Source organism: Haematobia irritans, chromosome 1 (assembly GCF_050003625.1).
Source record: "Haematobia irritans isolate KBUSLIRL chromosome 1, ASM5000362v1, whole genome shotgun sequence".
Lineage (NCBI taxonomy): Eukaryota > Metazoa > Arthropoda > Insecta > Diptera > Muscidae > Haematobia > Haematobia irritans.
Window position 1 is genome coordinate 51,818,122 of NC_134397.1, and position 10,894 is coordinate 51,829,015.

Genomic DNA, 10,894 nt, shown 5'->3' on the forward strand with positions numbered 1-10,894 from the left:
ATATACTCTGAAACTGGAATTGAAAATTTCATTTATAAAACGAAATCGATCGTTAATATAATGATATGGCTCGTTAAAAAATAAATTTTAAATTGTTATATTTCGTCATATTAATGAAATATGTTCATTAATAATACGAATGGGAGTTTGAGTATTTCTGCCTCTCCTTACTCTCTCTCTCTCTCTCTCTCTCTCTAAAACGTCTCTTCATACTCTCTCTAGCGTGTATGTAATTGGTACATACACATCTTAGTATGGCAATAAGCACATGTGTGCGTCTTGAAAAACAAACGGTAAAAAGTTCAACAGAAAACTTGTCTGATGGGCAAACATTAACAACATTTACGTTCTTTTCGCTGAAGAGTGCACACGCTCATTACAGTTTCGTTGTGAATAATAAACATAGATGGGTGAGGTGAGTTAAATTGGTGTTTTTTGTATATTCGCAAGAAATATAGTGTACATTTTTAATCTTTAGTGAAAATGCCCCGGGGAAGTGAACTTTCAGATGAGGAAGGCGGAACAATTACGGTGATGAACCTTGGTTGCACAAAAATTGGATAAATGGACACGGTGATACGATTATCATTTTTTGATCTTAGAAATAAGAGGCTTTTTTTTCTTAAGTGAAAGTCACAATATATGTTTATTATATTACTTAATTTATCATTATATATTATTTCTTACTGTATATAAACCATATTTCAAAGATCTTAACAAAAAATAATACACTACCAATTACTACACTCAAATGCGCTAATTGGTTGGGTTTCATTAATATAACGTTTGTGTTCATTTATACAACGTTCGCCTTTCATTCATACAATGAATAATTTTCATTCATACAACGTATAAGCTGCACCCATACAACGAATAAATTTCATTCATACAACGAATAATATTCGTTAATACAACGAAAAGGCTACGTAATAGCAACGTAATTATTCGTTAATACTACGAAAAGTATTCCACAAAGTGCTTCGTAAATATAACGTAAAATTACGTTGTTATAACGAAATGCTACGTTGGCTGACTTTTAATGAAGAATTTCGTTAATACAACGTAGAAATTCATCGTATTAACGAAACTTTTTCTACCAGTGTACTTGGTTAACATATTTGTGGTCATAAAATACCTAGGTTTCCAATTTCAGGCAAAGTGGATAATACCAAAACATGGACAAATTGGGTAAAAACTACGAATTCTACAAGCCCAAGAAGTAAGATCGGGAGATCAGTCTATATGGTGGCTATACAAAAACATGGACCGATAGGGACCATTTTCGACACATACCTTTATGGTCCTAAAATACCTCTAGATTTCTAATTTTTGGAAAATTGGATAAAAACTACGGATTCTAGAAGCCCAAGAAATAAAATCGGGAAATCGGTCCATATGGGGGCTATACCAGAACATGGACCGATACTGACCATTTTTGACACACCTCTTTATGGTCCCAAAATACCTCTAGATTTCTAATTTCAGGCAAATCGGATTGTAAATACAGTTTCTATACGCCCAAGAAGGAAAATTGGGAGATCGGTCTATATGGGGGCTATACCAAAAGATGGACCGATACACCCCATTTTCGACACACCAATTTGTGGTCTTAAAATACCTCTAGATTTTCAATTTCAGGCAAATCGGATAGAAAATACACTTTCTAGACGCCCAAGAAGCAAAATCTTGAAATCGGTCCATATGGGGGCTATACCAAAACATTGACCGATACTCACCATTTTCGGTACACTTTTTGATGATCCTAAAATACCTCTAGGTTTCCAATTTCAGGCAAATTAGATAAAAACAAGTATATACGGCCGTAAGTTCGGCCAGGCCGAAGCTTATGTACCCTCCACCATGGATTGCGTAGAAACTTCTACGAAAGACTGTCATCCACAAATTTCAACTAACATGGTTGTTAAATATCATATGCTACCACCACGTACCAAATTTCAAATAGATCGGATGAATTTTGCTTCTCCAAAGGCACCGGAGGTCAAATCTGGGGATCGGTGTATATGGGAGCTATATATTATTATGGACTGATAGGAACCAATTCCTGCATGGTTGTTGGATACCCTATACTAACATCACGTACCAAATTTCAACCGAATGGGAAGAATTTTGCTCTACCAAGGTGCTCCGGAGGTCAATCTGGGGATCGGTTTATATGGAGCCTATATATAATTATGGACCGATATCGGCCAATTTTTGCATGGGTGTTTGAGGCCATATATTAACATCACGTACCAAATTTCAACTGAATCAGATGAATTTTGGTCTTATTAGAGGCTCCGGAGGTCAAATCTGGTGATCGGTTTATATGGAGGCTATATATAATTATGGACCGATGTGAACCAATTTTTGCATGGTTGTTAGAGACCATATACTAACACCATGTACCAAATTTCAGCCGGATCGGATGAAATTTGCTTCTCTTAGAGGCTCCGCAAGCCAAATCGGGGGATCGGTTTATATGGGGGCTATATATAATTATGGACCGATGTGGACCAATTTTTGCATGGTTGTTAGAGACCATATACTTACACCATGTACCAAATTTCAGCCGGATGGGATGAAATTTGCTTCTCTTAGAGGCCTCGCAAGCCAAATTTGGGGGTCCGTTTATATGGGGGCTATACGTAAAAGTGGACCGATATGGCCCATTTGCAATACCATCCGACCTACATCAATAACAACTACTTGTGCCAAGTTTCAAGTCGATAGCTTGTTTCGTTCGGAGGTTAGCGTGATTTCAACAGACGGACGGACGGACGGACATGCTCAGATCGACTCAGAATTTCACCACGACCCAGAATATATGTACTCTATGGGGTCTTAGAGCAATATTTCCATGTGTTACAAACGGAATGACAAAGTTAATATACCCCCCATCCTATGGTGGAGGGTATAACAACGGTTTTTATAAGCCCAAGATCCCAAATCGGGAGTTCGGTTTATATGGGGACTATATCAAAACTTGGACCAATATAGGCCATCTTCGAACTTGACCTGCCTGCGAACAAAAAACGAATCTGTGCCAAATTTCAGGACGATAGCGCCATTATTGAAGGCTGTAGCGTGATTACAACAGACAGACAGACGGACAGAAGGACATGCTTATATCGTCTCAGAATTTCTCCCTGATCAAGATTATATATAATTTATATAGTCGGAAATCGGTAGTTCGACGTAATACAAACGGAATGACAAACTCCCGTCACAATTCTATATGGTGGTGGGTATAAAAAGTGAGATTAAATACTTATATAAGCCAATTTAGTTCGTGATGGGACCAATTTTCGTACGATAATTAGAGAGCCAAATTTTAAGTAGATCGGATGAAATTTGGTCCTACACGATTAACCAAAAAAAAATTTGACGGTGAGCTTCTATGGGGACTATATACACAGAAAAATATTTATTTGTCTTCAATCACATTCAAGGTCAATTAAAAAGTTAATTGATCCAATGAAAAATTTAATTGATACTATTAAAATTTGTTTTAATTAAATAATTTGTTAAACAAAGTAAATTTTTAATTAAATAATTTTTGAAAATTCAATTAAAATTTTAATTGGAAATATTTTGCAGAAAATTTTTTTCTGTATGTGGTCTATATATGTTAGCTATGAATTGATACGGACAAATTTTTGCATGAAAGCATTTCACGTACCAAATTTAAAAAGAATCGCATAGAATTTGCGTTTCCAAAAGGCTCAAGAAGTATAATCTGTGGATGGCTTTATATGGGGGCTATATATAATTATGGACCGATACGCACCAATTTGTGCATGTTGATATGAGGTCATAAATTAACATCATGTACAAAATTTAAATAGGATCGGATGAAAGGATCAAATCAAATCTGGGGATCGATTTATATGGAGGCTACACGCAGAGAAGCAATATGATTATCCCAATCATGTTCCAAGAACATAATGTTACTTTTTCACGGAAAACATGTAGAATGTTTGTCGAAACCATGTTATTTTCTCGGAGATTATCTATCTAATTTCGGAAAGCATGTTATGTTTGACGAGAAAAGAATATTCTTGCGACAAAAATGCTACATGGTCGCTGTGAAAGGTAACATAGTGCTCTTGAAACAGGTTTGAGGTGATCATATTCCTTCTCTGGGTGTATATACCCTGCAAAAAAGCATCGGCAAAAATGTTGTGAAAATGTTCTTTTTGCATCCGGAAGTGGCGCAGAATTGGCGCAGAAGCGATAAATTTAATATGGGCTTGCCATAGAACGGATGTCCGCCATTTCAACAGCCGTTGCACTGAATTTGCATCACTTCTTAAGGTGTGATCCGAATTCAGTATTTCGGATGTGAATTAAAAAAATTCTTAGTTCGCCAAATAAATAATTTTTATATTTTTTTATGATTTTTAATGCAACGCTTGGACCACAATATTTTCAAAAATTCTATAATTTAATTTTTCTAGAACATATTTAGCATTTTTTTTCGACAGAATTTAAATAATTTGTACCATATTATAAATTCTTACTCTATTTTTAACCTATTTGAAACAGAGAAGAATGATAATTACTTATTGAAAATATGAAAAAAGCTAGTTATAAAAAAATAAATTAATAGAACTTTCTGTGTAGTCAAAATAAATCACATCTTTGCGTGAACATTTTTGGAAGTGCTTTCAAAGTTGAGCCTTTAGGAACTTCCAAATTGTTTTGCCGGGTAATTATAGACCGATATGGACACATTTATGCATAGTTACTGGAGGCCATATACCAACATCATATACTAAATTTAACTGGATTGAGTAAAACTTACTCCTTCAAGAGGCCCCTAATCCGTGGGTCGGTTTATATCGGGGCTATACGAAAAAGTGGTCTGATATTACCTATTTGCACAACCGTCTGACCTACATCAATAACAACTACTTGTGCTAAGCTTCAAGTCGATAGATTGTTTCGTTCAAAGATTTCAACAGACGAACGGACGGACATCACTAGATTTCTAGAATTTCACCATACCCCGAATTTACATACTTTATGGGGTCTGAGAACGGTTGCCACTGGTGCTAAAAATAATTTACCAAAAATTGTACCAAAAATCAACCAAATTAAAAAAAAAAACTTGTTTTGTTTTTTTTTTTTTTTGTTTGAAAATAATTTTAAAAATATTATTGTTCTAGAAAAATTTGTTGAAACCTTATTTCTATAGAAAAGTTTGTCAAAATTTAATTTCTATAGAAAATTTTGTCAAAATTTTATCAAAATTTTATTCCAATAGAAAATTTTGTCAAAATTTTATTCCAATAGAAAATTTTGTCAAAATTTTATTCCAATAGAAAATTTTACTCCAATAAAAATTTTTGTCAAAATTTTATTTCTATAGAAAATTTTGTCAAAATTTTATTCTATAGAAAATTTTGTCAAAATTTTGTTTCTATAGAAAATTTTATTTCTATAGAAAGCATGTCAAAATTTTATTTCTATAGAAAAGTTTGTCAAAATTTTATTTCTATAGAAAATTTTGTCAAAATTTTATTCCAATAGAAAATTTTGTCAAAATTTTATTCCAATAGAAAATTTTGTCAAATTGTATTCCAATAGAAATTTTGTCAAAATTTTATTCCAATAGAAAATTTTGTCAAAATTTTATTCCAATAGAAAATTTTGTGAAAATTTTACTCCAATAAAAAATTTTGTCAAAATTTTATTTCTATAGAAAATTTTGTCAAAATTTTATTTCTATAGAAAATTTTGTCAAAATTTTATTTCTATAGAAAATTTTGTCAAAATTTTATTTCTATAGAAAATTTTGTCAAAATTTTATTTCAGTAGAAAATTTTGTCATCATTTTATTTCTATAGATAATTTTGTCAACATTTTATTTCTATTGAAAATTTTGTCAAAATTTTATTTCTATAGAAAATAAAATCTTTATTGTCTATAGAAAATAAAAATTTTCTATAGAAAATTTTGTCAAAATTTTGTTTCTATAGAAAATTTTATTTCTATAGAAAGCTTGTCAAAATTGTATTTCTATAGAAAATTTTGTCAAAATTTTATTCCAATAGACCATTTTGTCAAAGTTTTATTCCAAAAAATTTTGTAAAAAAAAAATTTTTGTCAAAACTTTATTTCTATAGAAAATTTTATCACAATTTTATTTCTATAGAAAATTTTGTCAAAATTTCATAACTTTAGAAAATTTTGTCAACATTTTATTTCTTTAGAAAATTTTGTCAAAATTTTATTTCTATAGAAAATTTTTTCAAAATTTCACTTCTATAGAAAATTTTGTAAAAATTTTATCTGTATAGAAAATTTTGTCCAAATTTTATTTCTGTAGAAAATTTTGTCAAAATTTTATTTCTGTAGAAAATTTTGTCAAAGTTTTATTTCTATAGAAAATTTTGTCAAAATTTTATTTCTATAGAAAATTTTGTCAAAATTTTATTTCTATTGAAAATTTTATTTCTATTGAAAATTTTATGAAAATTTTATTTCTATTAAAAATTTTGTCAGCATTTTATTCTATAGAAAGTTCTGTCAACATTTTATTTCTATAGAAAAGTTTGTCAACATTTGATTTCTATAGAAAATTTTGTCAAAATATTATATCTATAGAAAATTTTGTCAACATTTTATTTCTGTTGAAAATATTATGAAAATTTTATTTCTATTGAAAATTTTATGAACATTTTATTTCTATTGAAAATTTTGTCAATATTTTATTTCTATAGACAATTTTGTCAAAATTTTATCTCTACAGAAAACTTTGTCAGAATTTTATTCCAATAGAAAATTTTGTCAAAATGTTATTTCCAAGTAAAATTTTGCATAAATTTTATTTCTATAAAAAATATTGTCAAAATTGTATCTCTGTATAGAAAATTTTGTCAAAATTTTATTTCTATAGAAAATTTTGGCAACATTTTATTTCTATAGAAAACTTTGTCAAAATTTTATTCCAATAGAAAATTTTATCAAAATTTTATTTCTATAGAAAATTTTATCAAAACTTTTTGTCTATAAAAATGTTGTCAAAATTTTATTTCTATAGAAAATTTCGTCAACATTTTATTTCTGTTGTTGTTGTTGTTTTTATTGCAGCTTAAAACCATACATTGACTAAACTACAAATGTAGCTTAACCAACAGAGGAAAATAATGTTTGTCAAATTTATTTGGGCATAGGGCTGCAAGATGGTTGGTTGGATGGACGCACGTTTCGGAATTACCACATTCCTCATCAGCATCCTCTACTTGCAGAAAAACTATCAACCAATTATCAGAATAAATTCAGGCAGTTCATTAAACCCAACAATGAACCACACTTGAACCTCCCGAAAAAAGGTTTTGTATGATAGCCGGCTTATGCCGAAATAAATTCAAAACAAACATATATCTTTTCCTATGCCACTGTCAAATCATCGATTTGAATTGAGTTGGCTGGGTTTATTTTGAGCGTGCCTCCTCTTCTTTTTCCATTCTTTTTGTTTTGTTATTATTGGTTTTGTTCTTTAAGCATTGTTGTTGTTTTTATTGCAGCTTAAAACCATACATTGACTAAACTACAAGTGTAGCTTAACCAACAAAGGAAAAGAATGTTTGTCAAATTTATTTTTTATTTCTATAGAAAATTTTGTCAAATTTTTATTTCTACAGAAAATTTTTCAAAATATTATTTCCAAGAAAAATTTTGCCTAAATTTTATTTCTATAGAAAATGTTGTCAATAGAAAATTTTGTCAAAATTTTATCTCTATAGAAAATTTTGCCAAAATTTTATTTCTATCGAAAATTTTGGCAACATTTTATTTCTATAGAAAACTTTGTCAAAATTTTATTCCAATAGAAAATGTTGTCAAAATTTTCTTTCTATAAAAAAATTTTGTCAAAATTTTATTTCTATTGAAAATTTTGTCAAAATTTTCTATAGAAACTTTTTTAAAAATTTTATTTCTATAGAAACATTTGCCAAAATTTTATTTCGATAGAAAATTTTGTCAAAATTTTATTTCCATAGAAAATTTTGTCAAAATTTTATTTCCATAGAAAAATTTTGTTAAAATTTTATTTCCATAGAAAAATTTTGTCAAAACTTTATTTCTATAGAAAATTTTATCAAAATTTTATTTCTATAGAAAATTTTGTCAAAATTTCATTTCTTTAGAAAATTTTGTCAAAATTTTATTTCTATAGAAAATTTTGTCAAAATTTTATTTCTATAGAAAATTTTGTAAAAATTTTATTTCTATAGAAAATTTTGTAAAAATTTTATCTCTATAGAAAATTTTGTCAAAATTTTATTTCTATTGAAAATTTTGTCAAAATTTTATTTCTATTGAAAATTTTATGAAAATTTTATTTCTATTGAAAATTTTATGAAAATTTTATTTCTATTAAAAATTTTGTCAGCATTTTATTTCTATAGAAAATTCTGTTAACATTTTATTTCTATAGAAAATTTGTCAACATTTGATTTCTATAGAAAATTTTGTCAAAATATTATTTCTATAGAAAATTTTGTCAAAATATTATTTCTATAGAAAATTTTGTCAACATTTTATTTCTGTTGAAAATATTATGAAAATTTTATTTCTATTGAAAATTTTATTTCTATTGAAAATTTTATGAAAATTTTATTTCTATTGAAAATTTTGTCAAAATTTTATTTCCATAGAAAATTTTGTCAAAATTTTATTTTCATAGAAAAATTTTGTCAAAACTTTATTTCTATAGAAAGTTTTATCAAAATTTTATTTCTACACTAAAAAACAGTGAACCCTTTTCCATTGCAAAATTAACTAAACTGTAGTAATATTGACCATGATTTAGCCCTTAAGATTTTTTTCAACTTGTCTAGCTTATAATTCTCTTAAATTTTAGTTCATCTATAACATTGTATTTTAGTTCATTTTTACAACACCATAAGATTTATATACCCCTACCAAGTTGAAAAGTCAGTATTATTTTGGTTTACTTGCTTATTTTTTGGTTAACAGTCTCTTTAAAATGTCGACGACTAAACTATTTTTAAATCAATCATTCCACAGTACAGAGAAATTAAATAATTAAAGGAACAACAAACCGTTTTACTATTATGAAAATGTTCATACATTAAAATTAAACTTTCGTTAAGCAAAAGTACTTTATTATAAAAACTTATGATGAAAGTTTTTAACACAATGTTTTTTGTGAATAAAAATTATGACCACGTGGAACAGAGAGTAGTTCATTTGAACTCGCTGTATGGACATTTTGACTTATCCTTTTTTTTATTCATCGTAGGTAATTTTTTCACATATCTTGCTGGAAAAAAATGGAAGCAACAATGAAAATTGTTAAAAATTAACACCAAGTAATGAAATATAATTTTTTAATTCATCATTTTAGCTTGTAACTTACCATACTTGGGGTCATTTTATGAAATGGTGTATGGAATTCAACTTTTCTTTGGAAAACGTATCTCATAAAATTTGTACCTGAAACAATTAGAGAAATAATGAAGTATTCTATATAAACTCATAAAACTGTGTTGTTATCGATGTGAATGATATAATAAAATAAATATTCTAGTTGAAAGACAGCCAAAGTTTTAATGTAAAACTTACCAATTCTCTATTAAATTGTACGCTTAGGGGAAATATAAAAAGTTGTCCAAATTTACTTGGATTACTCTGAAATTAAATATTTATTTTTTACATTATATAAAATTATTAAATAGGTTTCAAATGAAAAAAATAATAATAAAATAAGAAAATAAATTCAAGTTTCGCTCACGATGAAAATTATAGCGTCGTGAAATGAGCCGTAGTCAAAATGACGAAGGATGACGTTAATGTACAAAAACTAAGGATGGCTGTCCAGGGTTAAAAGAAAGTTAAAGAATCCTTACCAATTCACTATTAAATTACAAGCAAAGGAGTACTAAAAATGTTTCCAAATTTTTAAGGAGTTATTCTGAAATTAAATGTTTGTTTTTTACATTAAAAATATTACATTCGTTTCCAAAAAAATTTTATTAAAGAAATACTAAAATAAGGTATTAAAAACCTGTAATTTTGATGGTAAAAAGGTAAATATTCTAGTTGAAAGAAAGCCAATTTGTAAAAGAAAACTTACTAATTCTCTATTTTTTAAATTTGTTCGAATCCATCTGGAGTTGCTCTGAAATTAAATATTGCTTTTACAATAAAGAAAAATATTAAACTGGTATCCATAAAAATTAATTAATAATAATATACATAAAAAACATTATTTTTAAAAGAAAGCCATATTAAAAAAATACTTACCAATTTATGACTAAACAATACGCTGAGATATAACAAAAAATTTCCAAATTCATCTGGAATTGAATATTAATTTTTTACATTGAATAATAAACATTTCAATACACTTTCAATTTCAACATATTTTCCTAAATATTCTTAATAACTTTTTTCTAAACTACCGATAATATATTAATAACTTTCATTTAAAAGGTTTAATAAACAAACACCAAAAATCCAAAATATTCCATGCCTTTATATTCCCTTGTTGCATACCTGCTTAAAAGATGCAACAACCCACGCCAACGCCAACTATACAACTGAAGCATGCCAAACAAAACCAAGCAAAGCCAAAACATTCCTACAACAACAAAAACGCATGTGCCTTTATTGAAAACAACACCTCATCCAGCCAAATAAACCATCCGCGTATAAGAAACACACACACAAACCACTAAATGAACAAAAATAAAAACAACCTCACGCTCATGTAAACATAACATACCAGCTCTCGCTACCATTTCTCATTAATGCATTACTCTCACTCAAACAAAACTCAAGTAACATCATCTTTACATTAATCACATTCCACTATGCCGATAAAGATCTCTGTACTATGCATTAGTTCATCGCATCTGAT

The 10,894-nt window shown here is 28.2% G+C and overlaps 1 long non-coding RNA gene across 1 annotated transcript; it reads left to right on the forward strand.

The window, feature by feature from the left end:
- Positions 1-226: 226 nt before the first annotated feature.
- Positions 227-783, forward strand: LOC142238585 (uncharacterized). The gene is made up of 2 exons (XR_012722766.1): positions 227-415; positions 479-783. It is a non-coding gene; the product is annotated as an uncharacterized LOC142238585 (long non-coding RNA).
- Positions 784-10,894: the final 10,111 nt, after the last annotated feature.